The sequence below is a fragment of the Numenius arquata genome, chromosome 14, assembly GCF_964106895.1.
Source record: "Numenius arquata chromosome 14, bNumArq3.hap1.1, whole genome shotgun sequence".
Taxonomy (NCBI): Eukaryota; Metazoa; Chordata; class Aves; order Charadriiformes; family Scolopacidae; genus Numenius; species Numenius arquata.
Genome location: NC_133589.1, coordinates 11,367,344 through 11,385,479, shown reverse-complemented (window position 1 = coordinate 11,385,479; position 18,136 = coordinate 11,367,344).

The window sequence follows — 18,136 nt, the reverse complement described above, 5'->3', positions numbered from 1 at the left end:
GGAGACCTGGGGGGCTGGATGAGCTCTGGAAAAAGGTATCCTACAGACCACAGGGGGTGACAGGTTGTGCAGCCACGTGGCTGGACTGTGGACTTTGACTGGGGTGATAAAGTTCCCCATCCTTCCCAATAAATCTATGCTTGATTAATTAATGGATTCATTCTGGGCACTTATGGGGCACTAACTAGATGCTCCCTATATGGACTGTTCTTCATATGCTGTGGTGATCATATAAGGAATAAAGGGCAAGATTACGAGCTTACTTCTCAAAGTTTAATCTAGCAATTGGTTTCATCTAGTACTCTTCTGTGTTGAATGCATTTGGTCATTTGCGTTGTTACCTACTGGTATGATGATTTTTTCACTTGCCTGGTGTATGAATAAATTAATTGCAGTCTGCAAATAGGTTACTTTTAAGAGTACAATTCACTTAATGCAGATTTTTTTTTAAATAGGCTGCACTAATGTAATAATTTTGGTTTCATCTTGCTGCTTCTCTTCTTATGTTAGGCTCTAACAGTAAGAGGGCTGCAATGTCCTAGGTACTATGAATTGGACAGCTTTTTAGCTCCTTTCTATGTCTCTGCATTTGGCCTTAGGTCCAGGAATACATGCTGAAGGGCATTTATTGTGTGCCTTCCCCTGCTTGCTGTGGAGAAGGGGAGCAAAGAAGGAATGGAAATTTCCCTCTTCCCACCAGTGGCACTGACCAGAGTGATGTACTCCTGCAGAATTGTTCTTTGTTCCCTGGTACTTTCGTTGATTTTTTTTAATTTAGGAGGCTGGGAAAGGAGTTGCTATTATTCCCAGGACAATGTATGAGGCAGCACTCAGAGGTCATGTTACTGCAGTTCTGGAAAGTAATCCTTAGAAACCTGTTTACTAAGGCTTTGACTTCAGAAAATTATTAGATCCTAACAATATACTACATATTTTTATGAGAAAAGGTATTCTTCCAATATCATTAGTCTTACCCTTTGAATTAGTAGATTTTTTTTTTTTCCCTTTTTAATCTCTCTTGAGTTTTCCTCTAGAGTGGAAGTATTGTAATACACAGGCTTGAGAGACTGGTTCTAGACTCAGCTTGTCACAGGTAATTTGTTCTGATGTGATATGTTTATGGATCCAGATCTTGCACTGTGTGTTACAAAGACAAAAAGACCTTGTTGTTTTTAACTTACAAAGAACATTCAAAAGGCAGGAGGGACTGAAGAGAAAACAGATAAAATGAAGCATATTGTTGTTATTTTTTGCCCGTGTAGGAACAGCTTGGGTATTTCTCCAACTCTTTTCTTTTCTGTACTTATGACATTTAATTGCTATTTGTACATCTGGTGACTTGCTTTTCATGTGGTGATTAGCTGCACTTTCATGGTTTAGTCTGTGTCATCTGAGGTGGTTCTAATTCCTGTCCTGTGAAAACAGTGAATGTGGCCCACATAATTCAACTAACTACTGGGTTGCTCTGCCTTTTTAAAGACCCTTAGGATAGGAAGTTATTTGAAATTTCAGTTTGGTTTGTATAAGGTTTAAATTCATTATAGATGAAGTCACATTTCCAGATCAACTGCTTATTGATTTATTATTCCTAAGGAAAGCAGGATTGCACATACATCACATTGCTCTGGGATCACTTTGCTACTGGACAAGATTCAAGGATAGATGAGTAAGTTTTTCTTAAATGTTTGATAGCATTACTGGCAATCATTAAACAAAACAATTAAAATAATGCAATAAAACAGTTCTGGGTTATAACTTACAATTAGTTTCTTCTTTTATTGCGTTATTGTATCTCTTTCATGGCTTTATTATCTCACTGTTTTATTTTCTCAGTCTGCTGGAAGACTGGTTACTTATTTTCACTGCTTAATTCCCCATATCATCCCCCTTCCCCAGTCATTCCTACGCTGCTGGGTACTGTACTGATTTGCTTGTGCATCTCTGTTTCTCTAGAGTTGGGTCACAGGCTTTATATATTGCACAGGTTTGCTTGGAAATCAGAGAGATAAGGTGACACCAGTCTTTTTTTTTGTCAGCTGAAGAACAGTGCCTTTGTGATGAGCAGCAAAAGGAGCATTAAACTGACTTATGACTCATGAAAACATGCCTTCTCATCAGAGACATGATACTACTACTTTATTTCCAAAGGTGTTCTGAGGCCTAAATCACTGATATTTGCAAAGTGCTTTTTTATTCTCCTTTGAAAGAATTATACTGTTCTGCTTGGTGAGAGCAAAGTTTGAGAAGTTACTAAGAATTCTGACAGTTGCCCTCCTACCGAGGACTCAGCCAAGCCTAACGCAGAGCACTACTGCTTTTAAATTGCTAAAACACTTTTCATTGTTACACTTAGTGAATCACAATTTTGCTTTATCCTTCTTTCTGCAGGAGCATTGGCATAATTTGAAGCAACAGCTACTTTAATGGGATGTAATGAGCAATTAATGAGCAAAATAATATCTGTGGTGATCATGGTAACAGCATGTCATTGCTCCTTTGTTCCTGTTCTTATCATCATCTTCAGCATCTGACCTATAATCAGTTTTCATGCTTATCTACAGTACTATTACTTTAGGCAAGGCCTCATCGTCCCTTTCAGCACAGAGAACATTGATAGTGTGAAGAATTACATTAAAAGAGAATAATGTGCTTTTCTTGACATAACTACCTCCCCATGCTTTCCACCTGTGTTGATAAAAATGACATCCTTAACCGACTTGTAGTCTCCTTTTCCTCGGCGTTGTGTTGTTTATAAATTAAAGGTTTCCTTTCAAGCTGCAACATGTCCTGAATTCTGCAGTAGGATTTGCAAATGCATAGTCTTGAACCTGTTCTAAGTCCTGTTGACTTTCAGAGTATTCCATAGGGCCCCATATTCCAGTGCAGATTTGAGAATCCTTTTCCTAGAGAGCTCTGCTGGTGACAGCTTGTCCCAGCTCTGCCAGGACACAATCATGAGGAGGAGACGGTATGGGTCCAGCTCCAATCCTTCTCTTTGCATGGCAGTTGCTGGGTTGGGCAAAGGAAAAGGCATTTGCCTGTTTTCATGCAGAGTAATGGTCAAAATAGTCTTTTCCATCACCAGAAAACTCCGAAGATGAAAAACAGAGCTGGGAAGAAATGTTTCAGCCATAACTTTGTTTCAATAATTCAAGATTCTCAGAGCTATTTATTCTCATTCCCCAAATGATGTTTGTCTTGAGAACTCAGGGGAATCAGCTGACTTCACTTTAGCCTCAAGGTGTATTAAGGATGGTATTCAAGAGCAGTAACTGCGCTGGAAATCAGGAAGTAATAAAGCAAAACTTATTCTAGAATACTTTTTTTTTTTAAATTTACATTTCTATAACATCAGGAGTTTGTTTTTAACAGGGAGAAAACTATATTCAGCCATGAACTTTAATACTCTGGAGAATTCCAGTTTACTTTAGTGAAAGGTGTAGAAGTTAGTTCATTATGATTACATACTCTCTATTTCTGTACCCCAGGAAAAAAAAGTGATATGTTTTTTTCACAGGCTTCCTAGGGAGGAAACAATACAGTGAAATGTCAATGCAGCTCTTGCATAGTGGTGATTGATACTACGGTGCTCTGATATTAATTCTCAGTAGTCCACCAGGACAGTATTATACTACTAAAATTGTAATTTACCTATAACACCTAGGAAAAAAAAAAAACACCTTTAAAAATCCTTAAAAATAAACTCAGGTGGATGAACTCTTCTTTGTCAAGATGTAGCACAGATGTGATAAAAAGCAGGGCCAAAGTTCTTACAGCATAACATGGATGCCCCTTTTCAAGTGCATCTTCATGACATTGCTTAAGTGTGAAGCTAAGCAGGTGTATAAAATTTGGGACAGATGAATGGAGAGGTGAGGATTGAGTCATAAACCTAGAGCCAGCTGCATTGTGGCAGCTGCATATAAAAGATCATGCTGTAGTTTTTGAAAGCTTGAGAAACTTGCAGGCTGTGCATTGAAAGGCGAGGACACGCAAGTGGGAGGAAAACTGTTCATCCTTTATCCAGAGGAAAGTTTGCTGCCATTTGGGTAGGTTTATATTTTTACTGTTCTCATTGTAACTGTGTGGCTTTGCTTATTGCAGTTTAATTGAGTGTGCGTCGGGAGAGTTGGAAAGTTCTGAGCCTGAGAAACAAATGTTCTTTGAGAAAGGACTTGCCCATGTTTGCTTTTTGGGCATGGTGGGACAACACTGAAAAGCTAGGTGAGGAGGGAGCAGCAGGCCATGCAAATTTACCCAAACTAATTTTAAAATGGGAGATCTGGTTTCTATTAAGTGTTGCTGTGCAAGAACACATAGGCAATTAAAACTAATGATAAATGTGAATCTTGATGTCCTGGTACATGCTTTGAAGCATTTGCTCTTATATCTCTTCTTAGCACACCAAAGTTTAGTTTCAAGCTTTTTGTGCTTAACATACGCCTTTGTCAATCCTCCCCTGATAATTATAGAAAACAATGCTACTTTGCTTTGCTCTTTTGTTTTTGCTATTACGGAAGGTGAAGCAGTGAAGGAAGCCTGTGTGGAGACAGGGTTTATGTTATCCACAGTAGACTGGCTTCTTTCCCTATGTTAAGAGATTAGAGGAAAAGATTTGTGGCAATTAAAGCTATTCTACCTCCTCTAATTTGTCTGCTCCCATTCTTTATTTTGGAGTGCCCTGAAAAACTGTGGTATTCTTCCTCTCAGAAGCAGGCATAGCTTATCTTGAGCCAATCTGTTTTCAGTAAAATCCTCTTTCTGTCCTGATAAAATTTTCCCACTGTGTTGATCTATGGAGCTGAATTGCTGATTTGATAAACTGTGATGAAAAAGTAATTTGTCTCTCTGAAATAAAGGTTAACTGTCTGCCAGATTTCACTGTTCAAAACAACTGTTCTTTGCCTAGAGAAAAATGAGTTAGAGGAAAATTGAAAACCAGTAAAAACATCTCTTCCTCACGTTAATCATAAGGCTTAACCAGATTTGTTAAATGTGAGTTGCTTCTTTTTCGGGTGAGGTGAAATCTGAGTGTGTAGATTCAAATCAGGGGTGACCTTTTCTTAGTAACTATGCTAAAAAGAAGAGTGCAGAGTTAACTTTTCCTCTTGAAGTGTGTGCAGATTGAGAGTGTATCCATAGTGTCTTGCATGCTGCATTGCACAGAGAAATTGAAAGGCATGCTGTGGAATCCCCCTTGGCTCTGAACGAGCTGGTCTGCTTACCTGATGCCACGCAGGTCATGCTGACAGCCAAGCTCAGTTTCCTGAAGCAGTGAAGCAACAGCAGAATGTCTCTGCACTCCCATTAATTGCCCGGGTCCCAGATGCAACCAAACAGTCCTCAAGAGGTAGTCTACTGACTTACCTTCAGGTATTGTAGTATGTCCTAAATGTATTTGTTGAAACTAATAGCACTTAGGAGTCGTTCAGAACTTGATACATCGCCTATTTTCATGCAGAGAAAATATTCTCACAATTTAGTTAGGGGAATAGTTTTTAGAGATTGTTTATTCTTCTGATGATAAACACAGGAAAATAACTATTTTGAATAAAGACTCCCTTGCAAAGGGAATAAGCAGAGATGTGCTGACAGGAAGTAAGTTACAGAATTCTGGAAGTTTGCATATAGAATATTAAATTGGATTCCTACTGCAATACATTTTTTTTTATTTAAACTTCAGTTGTAGGTTGAATAAGACATGTAGGCTATTACTATAAAATGACAACTACTATGGATTAGGCATTAGTGTGTGTATCATTTAGAGACAGATTATTTTAAAATAATTTGAACATTTTTGATTTTAAGCAGGAATAAGTGCTGACATTTATAAACCTATTTCAGCACAGATCACATGCACACAAGGTAAAGGTCATACTGGTCAACATGGACAACTTCTGATTCATTAAAAACTTGAAGGTGGAATAACAGCTGGTAGTATTTGTCAAGTGATCGATTAGTTTCTCAGTGATAAACATGAAAGAAAATCTTTATGTCACAAGCAGTTTTGTCAAGTAGCTTGGAGAGGCTACATTTGATAGATAGAGCCTTCAGGGAAGAACCTGAGAGGAATCAATTGTTGTCCTGACTATAACTTAGCATGAGTTCATCATTAAGCAACTCTACTCATCATTAATTCTCAGCAGTCCATCTGCCTTTGTTTTACGTTCATATACTACCTACTTTTCACTCTAATCATCTACAAAAATTTGAGCTGGACATTTAACATCCGAAGTACTTGTCCCAATAGCTAATAGCTTCAGGTTTTTGTTCCAGAAGCATAAAAGAGCTTGTATTTGTCAGCAAGAAGCAAACAGAATTTAGACTGGGAAGGGAAGAGAGTTGGTTACAATCAAAGAAAAACTTCTTGCCTTCTGTCATACCGGCTCTCAGGTTAATATCAAACCTTTCACAGCTGATTGAAGGTGGGCAAGGCTGTGTTTTGTCTGGCCAAACCATTAGAAGGACATAAAACATTTGCTGCGTTTTCCTGTGGCCCATCTTTTTGTAAACAACCTTGGAAATTACTTTTGCTTTCCTGACCCTTTGGGTTCAGGTTATTGTCCAGAAACACTTTGGGATTCAGCACAAAGGACAATACATGGTCGTCTAGACTGGCAAAATCAAAGGCAAATAAAGAACAAAAAATATTTGCTGGTAAAGATTATGCAAATTTCTAATTGTCTTAATTATATATAAGATTAAGTTCAGATGGATGTATATGGAGTTTAACGGCTTGTGATTTGGGCTTTTGGTTTTTTTGAGATATAGAGTGAATTGCACAATTCCTTCAGTTTTTCTTTTCCAGACAATTCTTTTGGCTTAGGACTCTCGGGTGCCTTGGCCTTTTTGGTTTGCCAAATAGATACTGAGGAAAATTTTGCATTTGCCAATAACAACTATGAGATCAGGGTCCCCAGATAATATAAATCCTCTCTTTATTTTGAGCTTGGCTTTGAAACTTTACCTAATCTTCACAGTTCACATTATCTATGTATTAGCAACCACTGTTTTTTAGAAGAAAATCTTCCTATTCGTAACAACACGCCAAACATCTCTGGAGAATTTACAGTACGAAATTGCTGACAGGAACTGGGGGGGAGGGGGAAGAAGTTTTCATACAAAATGTTCTATGTCAGTTCAGAAGTGGGGGGACAAATGTGAGCCGTAGCCTATAGCAGTGGCAGAAGAGGTGCCTCTGCAGCACACCTTCGCTGTGGGACACAGGCGCTCGATCTGGAGTCCCAAGCCTTGTGAATTTGGCTTTTAAGTTGGAGTGTGACTGCTCAGGGTACCCTTCATAGTAACAAATCAACCATGCCCACCACAGTTCCTTTGGAAGAGAAGTATAATCCCTCAGTATGAACTGATGCCAGACTTTGCTGGTGGAGGTAACAGAGAGAGGACAGTTTAATAAAATTTTTTGTGTCTTCTTTATGTCTTCTTGTTGATTGGGAGGGAGAGCTCTGAATAAAGTTGTGATATCTTCTTGTCATTTTGAGAAGTAGAACTCTGAAAACTTTCTGTCACAGCTGAACTTTTGCAAATTTTTGTTTAAATGGCCACAACTATAGAAGGTTTCATAGAGAATACTTGTCTTGTGCCTCACTCTATGTACACAATGCCTGGAGAGGCAGAGGTTGGAGGGGATGTATTGAGGAGGGGAGTATGAAGAAAAACTTGCAAGCTGCTGTTTCATGGTAAGCCATTTGACTGAGGACTGTGAGAGATGATTAATATTTACCCACTGTTATCAATAAGCAACATACACAGTGGAACATCAGCTAAGATCACCAGATGCTGCTGTTACGCTTTGGTGTAAATCAAAAGTAGCTCAGCTGAAGACAGTTTCAATTGTGCAATGCAAAGGAGATATTATCTTACCTGAATGCATTATGTCTGCAAAGTCTATAAAACATCCGTTCCATATTGACAGTTCACCAAAAAAAGCTACTCTTGTCTCACTTATTTGCCAAGGATTCTTCTTTCACTCCCTGAATTTGTATGGCTTATCAATGTACTCATACAGAGTTCATTATAGTCCCTTTTTCTGTTAATTTGTATTAAATGAAGCAGGAGATCCACAGCAATAATCAAACCCTCCCTCTTTCTAGCCTCTGCGTTATACTTTTAACAGGAATGGAAAGAATCAACAATTTTTTATTTTTTTAAAAAAAAACCCCAAATCTCCCACTGATGTTTTAAGGAGGAATCCACTTAAGAGGAGTTCATTTTAAATCGTCTATCTTGGTATGCATTTTCTGTATTGATAATAAAAAGATACCATATAGGGAAGTTTTAAATTTATGTTCAGAAATTACTTCAGGAAGCAGTTAAACAGAAGTTAACAGGGGAGAGAAGTGGTGATGTGCCACCTCTGTATTGCCTGGCCTCTTGAGTCTGGACGTAATAGAAGTAATTTTGTTTCTGGCTATAACCTCACTGGCAATCCCCAGGTATAATGTTCTTAGGTTTGCAGGTCCATGGAAACTGAGTTAAATGCTAGTCGTACTTCTGGATTCCTGTATTTTTTTTCTAGGAGTTTCCTCTCTCTAGCTTTTTCTGGTTGTCACAGATTTCCACAGCAGTGTTTGCAACTTGAGTGCTAGTTTTTGTGCTAACAGTCACCATCCTCAAGAAGAGTCTTTATAAACATTTTCCTATCTGTGTGACAACACTGTTAAAAGCACAGATCCTAAAACACCTGTTATGGCCAAAAAGAGCCTGGTAAGCATTCTGACAGTAAAGATGATTTTTCAGTTACAATTAAATGTTGTTGTGTAAATTGAACACAAATTTTGGAGAGATTTTGATGCTTGTAGTCACACAGTCCAGCGCATTTGAAAAAAATAGATTGAAAGCAAGTCTGCAGCTGGCCTTTGTAGATCTCAATGTTGTAGAAATAAAGAAATGAAACCACCTTCTGGGCCCAAGTGAGGAGTGACCTACATTGCCACTCTTAGCTAAGTGCTCACTGAAGAAAAATCTGTGGAAGATAGGGTAGCTGTTCGGCACCTGAAAGGCCTTAGCAAAGAACTCAGACGTTTTATGTAGGTCCCAAACGCACAGAGATGCTGCTGAGACTACCAAGACTTGTCTATGCCAGAAATCCAGGCCAAGTTGAACAAGCTGTGTTGGGAGCTGAAATAAAAAGAATAACAAAACAGACATATGCTTGTTCACCAAGACTGGAAGCCATAATGCAGTTTTTGTAGATTAATACTTACAAAGAGGTTCCCAAATTCCCTGTACATTAATGGGAGTAATTTTTTGAGCACTGACAGTGGGAATAGCAACTTTACAAGAGCCATGGAAACTGCTGTTTCATGATTTAACACCAGTGTTTCCTAGCTCATTTGCTTTGCCTGCATTAAAGTAGTGTAAGGAAGCTGGCCTGGAGTCTAACCTGTGGGTTATTTGCACATTCTTATGTCAGAGATTGCAGGACTAAAGGCCATGGATTTTTTTGCCTGCTTGTCATCCTATTTTTAACAGTTAAATAAGAGAAAAACCATGCTGGAAGTGTGTTTTCTATAGAGGGGATTGATAGGGTCAGGGAGTGCTTGGCAGTGAAGGTGCCGAATCTGTTTATCCCTGCTGCTTCAAATACCCTCTAATATTTTGCAGTTGATCTGGTCATGTTTCCCTTACTGACCACTTGGGAGTTTGAGGACCTTTCCTACTGATTCCTGAGCCTCGGGCACACCATCTTCAGTTCCCAAGAGCACACCCCAAACAGCAGAGTTAACCTACTCAGTGCCCCCTACCAAATTCCCTTTCCCAGGACCCCAGATCCCCCTCTCTTCTAGTTCTCCCCAGCACAAAACCATCTGTCAAACCTTTTATTTACTGCCTCAAGATCCTTATTTTCTTTCACCCCAGGACCTCTACTCCTACAAACTCACCCAAAACTCAAGCAGAAACTGCAGCAGCTTTCAGAGCTCGTGGCTCAGTGCATGTGGATGGGAAATGCAAGGTCTCTAGTAATTCACGAGTTGCAGTGATGGCTACCTACCTATTTCTTTCATCTCCTCTAATCTATTTGAAGCTGGAAATTGTGCTTTTGTAATTTACTTTGCTCTGGGTCTGTGCACTTGCTTTTGTACTTTTAGCAACAAAGTCACAAAAGTACTCTCTCTAATGAAACAGTTACCCAAAAAAGGGCAGAAAATGCAACAAACATGCTTTGGGGCAAATAAATACAAATACAATTACATTACAGTGTAAATAGAAGTGTAACTTTTAATTTAGTGTGACAGAATAGCTGCTGTGATCAGATTTCTAAGTACTTCTTGGAGAAATGTTTTGTTTCTCGGCAGAAACTGACAGAATCCAATACAGAAAGTTGTAATTGGTCTTCCAGCATAAAATGCCAGTTTCTTTCACTCTCCCCTCAATCTAGAACAAGATTGTGTTTTTATAAGCCTGCCAAGCTGAAATCTCAAGGAATAGATTTGCATGGGGCATTAACTGCAATATGTAGCTAGGAAGCTGTGCAATAAAAGAAAGATATACGGAAATTCCTGCAAATTACAGATCTAATCCACTTCCTGGGTGGCTCCAGGGAGCTCTGTTGTAAAGGATAGCTTCATCTTAGCAAAGAATAGATGAGCCTGTATGTATCTCTTATAATTAATGAGGAGAAAGCCCCTGAAGGTTCAATGGAAAGACAGTGAAATTGCAGAGAGCAAAGTGGGGAAAGCAGGATTTTACATGTAGAATGGGAAAACTAATTAGCTTTTATTTTCCATAGGAAATAGGACTTTTTTATTCTTGCAGGGAAGAGGTGAAGTGGTAGTTGGCCATTGATATAAGAGAGGAATTGATTTGCTACTACTGAGTCACAAACTGTTTTGTTACTGATACTGAAATTTTTGTCATATTTGAGAGCTAAACTTAAGGAATTAGTCATGTTGTGAAGTGAATCCAGGCTAGATTGAGTGACATCAGCTGCAGGGTACAGGGGAAACCACCTGAACTATGTGAGTCTTGAAGTCTTAATAAGTTTCCCACCTCTCCATGAGTTGTTTTCAGTCCTTCAGAAGGACAGTGGGTATTCCTCGCTGCCTTAGGATACTTCTCAATGGAAAAGTTCTGGTTTTTCTCTGCTCCCTGTTGGAAATGGCCACAAAGCTACATCAGACAAGAAAGGAGGTCCTCAACCTTTCTTCGCATTGATAGCTCCATATGTAAAAGGATGAAAGCAATTATAAGCTGTGCATTAATGAATGTGCTGGAATAAGGCATTAATACTAGATTGTGTGCATGTGCATATTAAAATTAATGTAACTTTAATGCATTAGCTTTTGTGATGGGATATTTGTGAACACACGTACATTTAGACACAGTATTTTATTTAGTCTCAGTAATCTTTGCTGTAGTGATGCAGTGACTACTAGTCTTTCCTGTGAAAACACATAGATATGACAGGAAATAACAATGACTTCTTTCAGTAAACTTTGACTATATCCTATTCAACTGTTACTGGAAAGTCTACTTATACTGCTGTAAATTTTTACATCTTCAAGAGGAGCTTGTATTTTTGTGACTTATACTGGCAGCTTGCTTTCATTCTTTAAACTTATAATGTGTTCTTCAGATTCTAGAACTAGCAAGTGGTCAGCAGGTTATTTATCTATTAGTCTATTGATTTATCATTCAATCTGCAAACTATATTTTCCCAGAATGATGTGCCTCAATTGTATGTTATTAATGGAATGCATTGGATATTGCCACGGCTGGACAGTTTGCATAAGCAGTTGCCAGACAGACTGGTGATATTTTCTGCTTTGTTTTGAAGCAATGTCATAAGTCTTGGGGTAAGAGGCCATTCTAAAATGTATTTACTTAGGCTGAGAGCCTCAGATTTAAGTGTGATTTTGTGGACGCAATTTTCAAATTAAATTTTGGCTTGACATGTTGTTGTTTCTTTAAAGCTTTAAAACTTAAACTTATTCTTATAGTAAAGAAAAATAAATTCAGGAAAATATGACTTAAATGTGTGTTCTACATAAAGATGTCAAAAGTGCTATAATTATATTTCATTAAGTGTAACTTAACGTTTTAATAGGTAGTGTCTAGGGCTGATCTGACAAGGCATTTTTAAAGTTTTGAAATGAATGCTCAAAATAAGAAAACATGCCACTTAAATTTAATGAATCATTTCTATAAGGTAGGGGTTTGCTAGGAATGCTAGAGAAGTATTTCACCTAGAAGGGGCTATATTATTTTCTGATGTGCTCTGAAGTAGGTGGTGTTTGTTCTTTCACTTTTGATTTCAAAGAATGAAAAAAACCATTCTTCCCTTTTACCTGCTCTTGGGGCAGAAAAAGGCCAACCCATTGTTAAAAGTCTCTAGCATGACTTTAGGCTGAATCAGTGCAAATTCTTCAAAATATAATTAATTGCATTACATTAAAGTTATCCAACCAGTCCTTCAAGTGTATAATCAACAGCAGTAAGTTGACAAGTCTATCAATCACTTTACAAGACAAATCCCGATTAAATAAGAACAGGATTTAATCTTTATATTACAACATAAATCATGTGTACTGTTCAGTAAGAGGTGGGATCAATTTCATTTTCTACAGCTGTGCTACTAACAACTATTGTTTATAAAGCACTGCGGAATTACTTGCATTAAATCAAGAACTTGGCTGGAAGTGTATGTTGCATATCAGCTTGCCTGAACCAGACAACCAAGAAAAGACACTTATGTCTTGACTTCATGTGATGTAGCATCTCCTTTTGCCAGGCACCGAGTGGTACATTTACATTTGAGGAGAGACAGGGCAGCAGAGGTGCCTGGCGAGGGGCAGCCCTGTCTGCTGTTAGAGCAATGCAGATACAGAGATGTTCTGCCCTGCACAGGTAGGGGTTGCCCCTTGACTATGAGTATCATTAGAGAGTACTATAATCTATGAGATATGCGTGGCAAGTATGCATGTGTGTATTTACAGGGTTATATAGTATATGATGGGTCTATAGTATGTATGTAGTTAATCTAAACTACAGCTTTATTAAACCCTAACACAAAAATTTGGTCTAGAGAGGCACCCATAATGAGTAGAGCTTCTTACCTTTTGTTTCCTTCTCTCCCTCTTCCAGGTCCTCCTTTTTCTTAGTTATGTTAATTACCTCCTTTGTTTTTAATTTGGTTTCTGAATTCTCATTGTGTATCTAATACCAGTGTCCAACATTGCAACTTAATGACTTCATTTATATGGGATTAAACTTAAAGAAGCTTTGAAGTCTCTGATACACAACTGGTAAATCCTTGTGTTTTTAACAGCATATTTGCAAAAGGTATTCAGAAGGTGCTTAGCATCTGACTGAATCTACAAAACCAGGATGAAAGCATAAAGCTGAGAGCCGAATGTTCTGCTCCACTACATGTGTGATGCTTCTACCAAAAACCATATTCTTCAAATAAAGAGAAGTTGCACATGTTTAACAGAGGGGAGTATTCTCAGTGCTGGCATCTGGCTTGTTTTTTAAAGAGGGAGAGGCCCAAACTGATAAAATTTATGTGCTGTACATCCTCAGCAGGGTGTGTGAGGCATTTAATTTTTTTTAATACAAAACCTCATTTCTTTTAAATATATTACTCTTCGTTGTAGAGGTAATTTGCTAAATATTTCTGAATACATTAATATAATCTCTATTAAATAATAGAAAACAGTTTCCTGCTGTTTGTGTATTACTTTGCGTGGTTTAATTAATTGTCTAGACTAAAGGTATGATGTAGTTCTTAGTTCAAATGTCTCCTGCAGCTAAAGGCATGCATTTCTTGAAGGAATTAAGTAGCTATGGAGTCTGGGGAATGAATGGACTTTGGAAACCTCCCAAAAATGTATCGTGTAATGATTTTTGTCATGGTGAAAGCTAAAGTGGCTGGGGTTGCAGGCAGAAAAATTAATCTCTGTTACAACACAGCAAAACAATTCTTGAATAGCTCTATTGATGTTCCTCTTTAAGAGCAAATTGCTTGTAAATATTTGTTTATCTTCCACTTCTAAAATATTTGACTGCAAATTCATCATCATCTTGGTGAAGAGAGAAGAAAGTTCCTCCTGCAAGGAATGAAAGTGAAGTGTTCTACACTAGTGAGTAGTAAGGAGCTAAGAAAATTCATTTATTACTGGCATCTTTCAAGTGCTGTTTTCCTGAGCAGAGGGCACTGCCAGGCCCATGTGAAATCATGAGACGGCCTCTTCAACATGCTGCAGCCAACAGGTACCAGCACAGCAAGAGAGAAGCTGCTGCTGTCCTCACAGTTTGTCTTTCTCCAAGTTGGGAGGGTATTCTAGTGAGTGTAGCCATAGTCTCTCTACCAAAAACATAGAACTTTTTCTGATTTTGTCTGCGTGAACACTTTGGCATAAGATTCCAAGGCACTGAGATTCATGCTGTCCCTTGTGAAGGAGCAGGAATCTGAAATGGTGAAATTTCTCAGAAGTTCAGAACACTCATAAAGCATGGAGGCCAGGTACTGAATAATATTAGTATCCGGGTGCTTGTCTCCCTGCTTTCTTGTCTCTCATGAGGTGTCTGTCCAAACACTGAATAGGCTGGGAGGGTAACTCTGACGTGTGCTGGTGAAGAGACGAACCGTACTTCATGTCACGGTGGGGCAATATGAGGTGGAGTGTACAGGGAATGCTTTGCAATGAATTAAATTTGATGTAAGCAAGCTGATTTCAGTGATGACAAAGAGAAAATTAAAAAGCATTCATGGAAAGGTGACGAATTGCGAGGAAGTGTCAATATCCTGGCAGTTGTTCACTGATAGTTCGTTGAAAAAGTAAAGATAACCTGCTGTCTGGGGAATATCTACAGCAGCCGGCTTCATTTTCTGGACTGGATTTGTTCACTTTGCAGTTCACATGGGACATTAATGGAATTATTCCACTCATAAGAATTGCATGTGTTGCCGTATAAACACAGTCAGCATTGGACCTTGCTATGAGATTTGGTGTATACGTACAGTAGAAGGGTCCCTTTACTGGCAAGCGTGTCATCAAGTAAATGAGACTCGGTAATAAAATAAACGGTGATAAAGTACCAAAATACTATTAATAACATTTTATACATGGAAGAAAGAGGTATATGGAAATTAAAACTATATTCAGAGTTTTCATCTGGGAGACTACCTACAGTTAAATGAATCAATTGTTGTTGTGATGTGCTGTTGTTGTAAGAAACAAGATAAGTTAAAATGTATTCCTCAGTATCAGTGAAAAGAAAAATGAGAGCCTGGGGGAGAGCCTTCATGACACTCTGAGTTTTATTGTCCCCATGGATTGCTCTTTGATTTCCTGGATCAGCTTTTGAACTTGATTGGTTTTGTGCTGTTATGACTCAGCGGCTGGGGCAGTGGGAGTGAGATTGTTCCTCTGCTTTCCTGAATTTGGGTTAGAGATGGATACTGCAACATAACAGGGCTCACTGGTCAGTACTGGCTGTAGAGACCTTATAATCATCAGGGATGCACAGAGGTGCAACAGACACATGGACAAAGAATAAACTTTAAATGCTCTCCTCTATCCCCCTGCTCCTCCCACGCAATTTCAGGCAAGCAAGCAGATCAAATACTAAAGAAACTATCCTTTCATATTCATTGACTATTTCCAAATGCATTTTGGACATTTTGAGCTATAAAGTCATGCTGCATTGTATTTACAGGTAGTGCTCGTTCTATTCTTATTCATGCATTTCTTAGCACACACAGAATGCTGCACACTGTGATGTCATCAGTGTCCTGTCCACTACTACTGAAGCGTTTTCCTAAGAAAGATAAAAGATTATGTTTTTGCAGTCTCTGAAATGCTCAGTAGAATATTCAAATGTATTTTGCCAAATTGTGAAGTTTGTTATAAATTCTGATGATGATTCATTACACTGTTGCTCAGAGGTGACAGTGACTTTCTAATGCGTATTGAGTGAAAATTGGGTGTGAGAAATTGCACTGGCAACATTAGTTGTTACAATCATTAGTACTGCTCTGATTCTGATTTTTTTATTTTTATTTTATTCAGCATGAACTTCACATCTTCATGTAAGCCACGTTGGAAATGTAAGCTTTTATAAAGAGAAATGCACAATTTGGGCAGTATCCACACAAACACTTGAAAAATGTTATTAATGATTCTAACTCTCTCTTGCCCTAGAGTTGGTAGAAGTGAACACAAAAATTAATTCATTGGAATTCACCTTAGTTGCTTTTTCAAGATTTCCAGCAAGAATACCAATTGTTGTACAAGGGGTTAGGTTTTTTGTTTAGATTCCTTCGTGATAGCTGTGGTCACTTCCTACATTGTCTCTGAGCTTTGTGAGCACATCATCCTTATCTGTCGTCTTTGAGCTTTCTTCCATTGCAGGGGTTCATTGATTGGTCACACCAGGCTGCAGCCTACTCCAGCTCATATGAGTGCTTCAGGCAGTAGCATAGTACATATGCTTTGGCTGTTCTTCAATTCCTGTGTTCCTTGTAGTAGAGCTCATGGGTAGAGCTTAGGAGACTATTTTCAAGAGATGTAGAACTTGGCCTGGGACCATAAATTCTTAGTAATCTTCAGACTTTCCTGGAACCCTTTCAATACAGTGTAATTTTTTAGAGAAAGTCTTTTATATTGACTTTGGAACTTCCAAGGTGTTTACTTGTACAAATCATTTCTGTAGACAGTTGCAGTCTTAAAAGGCTACACTTGTGCTTCTCGTCTTGTTTTGATGTTTTCCTTTGCCATTGACTTGTATGTATCTAAGACATGAAGCCTCAGAATGAAAAGATATCTTTAAAGAGTTGTCCTTGTAATGAGAAATACTACTGGTGAAGACAGTCTCAGGATTTTAACCGAATATTTCCATAGATTGTTCATGACATTCCTTCTTCAAACAAAAATGACAGTCTTGGACAAAATAAGACAGATATGAAAACCTAAGGACCAGTAGAACTTAACTTATACTTTTGCTTGAAAAAGAATATCAAAAGGCATCATTGCGCATTGCTTATGTAAGCTTACACATTTTATTCTTCTATATATCACTTCCAGATGTCACTATTTAGGAAAATACCTGATATCAACCTTATGTTGGAAAAATAAAAAGCATTAACACAGCCCAGCCGTGTTGTCTTTAAAGTGGATCAAAGGTAGTTGTATCCATTTGGGGTAGACGCTAAAGTAAGGGAAAACTTGCGTGATCTTCAGTAGGGTTCTTTATGTACCTTAAGAAAGAAGAACAAATAGCATGATTTGGGGAGTAGCAGATAGCTCTGGGGCTGTCAGGAGGATGTCAGAATCTTCCTGATTTTGAGAAAGAATTGATCTTTAAAAATAGACCCCTGTATCCACATTTAGATATTAAAAAAAAGAAATAAAAATCTCTGAGTGTAATTAAGTTTGTATGTCAAAACTAGTCAGATTTTTTTAGCACTTCTTTTTTTAAGTCTCAACACAGCTATTTTTATTTCATCTGACGAATTAAATCTTTCATTGCTACTTCCTTTATATTACTGAATCTGTGCTAATCTCTGTTTGAAGTATATGCAAGAATATTTTATCTATTCATTGTATTTTCTTTTCCTGGCAACAAAAATTTGCCATTTCCACAGCTGAACATTAGAAACATCACAAGTATCCACGAACTTTGCATTTATTATTTTTCTGCAAAGCTGTTTTCAGAGTCAAAGAACTTGAAATGTATTATATTCTCAAATAGAAATGAAGAATATAGATGATACTTGAGAAGGAAGATAGGAAGAATTTTGAAAAGGCAAAATAAATTTTTGTTACCAAGTTTAAAAAGATATTCCAAAATATGTCCTTTTCAATATAATTATTAAAATATTCTAATTAATTATATTCATATGAATCAGCCAAATATATTCCATATAACAGGGTATCCGTTAAAGAGCTGAAGTAATAACTATAGCAAATCTTCAAACAAATCACTGATAAAGTTGACATTTTGAAATTTGTCTTCACTGTTTATATTTTGATGAATGCACATATAGTCAGAAATAATATTTTTGATAACTGATAATATGATCGTTATCACTATTTGATCAATCAGAAAATTCATTATTTTTTTTTTTTAATTGACTCCAGTATTGTTATGCTTGTTGGAGTTAAAAACT